Below are 5,446 nucleotides of genomic sequence, written 5' to 3'. Positions count from 1 at the left end.
CATTGGCAGAGAGATCTGATTGTTGGGACTCTCTGCTTGTGTAGAGTTGAAAACCACATTCACAAGGCTGTCAACCAGCAGACCCAGTGAGACCCTATTACAAAGAAGTTCACTCTTTTTCCCAATTAACACATTCTTCAATATTTGAAGATAAATATTCCATCTCCATTAAAATGTATTTTCTCCAGGTTAAAATATCTCTGGTTAACCCTTTCTCTTGTCTTATTTTCCTTATATATTTCTATCCTAGACCACATTGCCTGGGTCTACTAACATAAGGCATTGGTGATATTAAAGTATGTTGCCACAAAATAAGCTAATCACCCCAAATTTTGTCTGACAGTACGAAGAAATCAAAATTATCACTTCTCTATTTATCCTTTTCTTCTATTAATGCAGCCCAGGACCACTACTATTATATAGAAACATCATTAGAATGAAATCTGATATGTTTGCAAATAATAGGTTTGCTGCATAAAAAGACACATAATAAGAAACTAATTAATGATGCCAGGAACCCACACTGTAAATTATAATTAAGTTATAATTTAATATACTAAGAAAAACCCAACTTTTAAGTGGTATATATTCAGAATTAGAAAATTTAGAAATAGACATTCAACTGAGCTCAATACAAGAGAGTCCCTATTGAAAGCAAAATCACTACTCCATGAGATTAACAAGAAACATCTCTTGGAGAAGATGAAATTTGAGCCAGACCCAACCGGGAAGAACTGTAGTTACACATCTGACCTTTTCTTTGAAAATGGAGACAGAATACAATCTCCACTTCTCTTGTTAATTGGCCCATAACAACCCCCTCAACCTGAAACTACCACCCTCAGGCCTTGCCTAGATACATATAAACAGGTCCTTTGGTAGGAGAGTTTACCTAAAACACAACACAGTAAAGAAACTACCTCTCCACAATGAGGGTCACATCTGGCTTGAGTCTCCTCATACTGGCCTTTGCTATTCCTCCACTGAGTCGTTCATGAGCAATCCCTGTCTATTATCCATGAGATCTAGAATTCTTCGGGGAAAAAAAGTGGAATGCTATGTCATATCACAAAATTGTGTGATGAAAATGAAAAATCGTCTTTGATATTGATAAATTTAATTTATAAATCAAATTTATAAAATCTCTTGTCCACAAATAATTATAAAGACAATATTTTGGTCTATATCTTTTTAACACTGTTTTCCTTTTTTCTAGATGGTTTTAGAGGTACCAAACATAAATTTAGTTTGACTATGTATGTTACTTATATCAACTGTTATAACGTTGTTTTGAAATTACTGCATCCATTTAAGTTTTTATCATGTTATCAAATAGAATTTTATCCCTTATGAAGGGATCCCTTCATGAGGATTTTCTAATTTCATTTTTGGCAAATGAATCCAGAGAGGGTAAATGAAGACCCAGAACTCAACCCCACATATTCTAATTTCAAGTTCAATCCTCTTGCACTATGCCACCCTGATTCTAACACCAGTATGTAACCATCGATTTAAAACCTTGAGAAAATAAACTATAATTAAAATATGTCTTTATGTCTAATGTATGGCCTGCACAAGCAAAAATCAGTTATAAAAAGAATTAAAGGAAAAATTTAGATCTATACAAATCATTACTTACCCATAAACGAAAGCTTTAAATATGTTCCCTACTAAATAGATTAATGTAGGAAGTAGTTTTCAGTGCTCTATTTATGTGAGTAAAAATAAAGCTATTTCATTTTGAGCATTTCCTCAAAATTACCTTACATTACTCAGAACTTCTAGTGATTTTTTTGATCTACCTTTCAAATAATCCACAACAACAACAGATGATATTCAGTTGGTGCTGATTTTATTCTATAACTTGTGAAATATGCTTTATGTTTATTATTTCATGTATTCCTGTCAAATAAACTATGGGAAATGTCCTGCCCAGAAGACCTGGGCAGTCTCAGTTCTTCTGTCTATATTACCTCCAGTTATCCACTGAGATTTGAAAGGGTAAAGAATTTACAAAAATCCACAAAGTTACATATTATACCTATCTTGATCATCTGGCTTCGCAACCCTTATGTTATTCACTATAGTCTGCAGTTTGTACATGAAAACTCTTTCTTTTAACAGATTGGGATTAATACAATGGCCATGCCACAGGTAAACCCTGACACTGTGCATGGTGGAAAAACCTATGGCCATCTTTGCCATGAAGATCAGGTGAAGATATCAATAGAGCCAAAATATGGACTCTACTTCAGGTGGACACAATATGGACCTCTACTTCAAGTTCCTCAAGAGATGGAAGAAAGCTAGTCAACAGCCTCAAATCAAGGATGGAAATACTAAGCTCCAACACTTGGAAATAACTCAATTTATCTGGAAAACCAAGACAAGAACCCAGGTCTGGTGGCTTTCAACCAATCCAGAGCCCAAATACTATTTCCAGAATTCCATCCATCATATCTATGATCCCTAGAAATAAAATTCCTTTCACTTATTACTTTTGTTATTAACTGGCACATAACATCTATAAAACACTTTATAGTTTATAAAACAACTTTCAGAGCTTCTGCCTTGGTAATCCTTACATAGCATCATAAGGTAGACATTAATAATCTCACTTATCAGCTGAAAGAAAGGAAGCTTTCAGAGACTATGGACAAAATTATAGAACTACAAGTGGCAGATGAGTCCACAAGCTCAGGGTTTAACTAGTATTTGTCTTACACATTTGCATAAGGAAGCTAAGAAAACATTTAGCTTCACTGAACACCTGGGCAGTCTTAGTTCTTCTGTCTATATTACCTCCAGAGCAAACATTAAGGTGTCGATAATGTTAACTCTGTTCTTCTAACTTACAAAAGCTCATTCTCTAAAATAATTACCAGTCTTTCTGAAGCTGAAGTCTAGATTTAGCCTAATCTCCTAATTAGCCTGTTTTGATCATTCCACATGCATACCTATATCAAAACATCACATTGTGTCCCATAAATACAGAGGGTGCCAAATATGTATTTTAAGAACCTGTATTAAATTTATAATCCTCCAGTCACGTTTGACTTCTACAATTACAAGAGGTGTTCAATGTGACTTGTATTCAGTTTTTTGTCATTTGTATATACTATTGCAATTTTAATATAGTCTTTTCCTTTCTCAAAATGTATATACATTTATGTACCTCTTATATATGCAATTATTATTTGTTAATTTAAAATTAGATAAAACTTTAAAAATTCAATTCACTATAAATGTAAGAGTTTAGTTTTGAACTCTTAAGTCTATTACATTGATCTATATGTTACCTTTATGACACCACAATCCTGTTTTGATCACTATAAATTTGTAGTAACTTTTTTTTTATATAAATTTATAGTAACTTTTAAAATTAGGAAGTGTAAGTCCTCCAACATTCTTTCTCAACATTGTTTTGCCTGTTCTATTTGTCTTATATTTTCAAAAGATTTCTAGAAACAGCTCATACATTTTTTTCAAAAATGGCAGCTGAGATTTAGATAAAAATTACACTGAATCTATAGATTAATTTGGGGAATACTTTCATCTTAACAATATTAAGTCTTGCTGGACTGGAGAATTTTACTATAAAGGCATTGGAACAGATGACGAAATATGAATGAGGTCTTGAGATGAAGGGTACATTTAAAGTTATTTGATCTTTTCTTACAATAGTAAATTCAAAATAAAAATTTAAAAATGTGTTCTTCTTAATTATAATGCAAAGAAGATATTAATAACCAGATAAACTTTTTCTTATGAAAGAGGCCAACCTCCAAGAGAGCACAGCAGTGATTTCAGAGAGTTCAATATCAATGAGAATAGGGAAAGTATTTACTACACTGGCTGAGTTCTGAGGTATTCTCAAACAAACCACAAGGCTCTCCCACTTTTTCCACTCCCAACACACTCTGAAAATATCTAAAGATTTTTTAGGGAAGGAACCCCCAATTTTATACAATAACATTTTAGTTGTTTATTCTCTTAAGTATAAACTCAATGCTGCCTAAAAGGTCTTGCTTACCAAAAAAAAAAAAAAAAAAAAAAGACGCCATTGTGTTGAAAGACATTTCTGAGGAGCTCAGGTAACCTTGTGTCAAGAATTCCATGGTTCTAGAATTCTGCAACATTTCTTGCCCCACATTTGAACATTTAAGCCTTCTATGAATGCCAATAGGTCTCAGGCTCTGGGGTCAGTTTTCACCAGAAACAGAAGAGGCTTAAGCAACTGTAGTCCCACCCTGCCCAGTCCACCTGGCAGTCCGCCGTAGAGTTACCTTTATGTCAGTCCTCCTGTGACTTTGGGCCTAAAAATCTTGAGGTTCAGTTCTCTTCCTTGGCTTCAGTTGAAATAACTGCTTTATTCCCTGACCTTGAGGATTTCCTGTTATGGCCTTGGATTTCTCTGGTATCTTGCTCAACTTTCTCTTCTTTTCTGCATTCATATCCTTATAACCAGAGTCAAGTGTCTGATCCTCTGATCCAGATAGCTCTCTCAAGCAGTACTTGTTTCACTGAATCTGTTTCTCTTTCTACAGTGTAAAGAGTGTACCTATTCCTTGTGATGGACATTAGATAACTGCTGTTTACCCAACAGACCTTAAGAAAACTGGTCTTGCTAGCTTGCTTACACCTCTTAGGAGAAGCATGATTGTACAGGAGTTCAGAACTAGAGGTTTTGAGACAATTGCTCCACATTCTAAAACAAATTAGGTCATTTAATTAGAAACCTCGGAAATACAATATAATCTTTCTAAGCCTCATTTTCTGTCAGTGAATTGGAAATAGTTATATATACAGGTTCTCCTAGAATCTATAATAGATGAGTTTTCATGACAGATAAGAAAGGTAGCGTTTGGAAGACTCTTTTTGGAAAGAGTGGTGCACAAGAAGAAGTAAATCATGGGAGCTCTAGCTTACCAGGATTTCTGCAAGATTTCATAATAATAAAGTGTCAAAGTTAAGTTAAACGGGCTTTCTCCTCCCTTTTTAAATCTGGACTTCTACTGGACTCTTCTCAAGAAATCCATTGACTATTCTAAAATTGTACTAAATTGAATAGCTGAATTCTCTATAAAGGGAAAATTGGGATTGACAAGGAGGGTCCTGAATAACTCACATGACATGGATATTTCTATTTACTTTCTGAGATGACATCTGGGAAGGTGAGTAGAAGTTACCTTCTCATAGAGTTAAGGTATGATAATCACTTAAAGTTAGAAATAGGACATTGGAGATCATGTATACCAGTGTTTTACCTTACTTTGGAAATTTATAAAATAATAAAATATTTTTCATTTAAAAGAGGTCTCATGAAGGTCTGACAATTAAGTTTGTGAACTTGCCACTGTGTGCTTATGCTGCAGCACTGTACAAACAACTCAGTAAGGTTTCATAACCTTGGTATATCAGTGTCTCCTCACAACTGTGTTCCTGC

Source organism: Otolemur garnettii, unplaced genomic scaffold, assembly GCF_000181295.1.
Source record: "Otolemur garnettii isolate 467f Iridium unplaced genomic scaffold, OtoGar3 scaffold00003, whole genome shotgun sequence".
Lineage (NCBI taxonomy): Eukaryota > Metazoa > Chordata > Mammalia > Primates > Galagidae > Otolemur > Otolemur garnettii.
Note: the sequence above shows the minus strand (reverse complement) of the source record.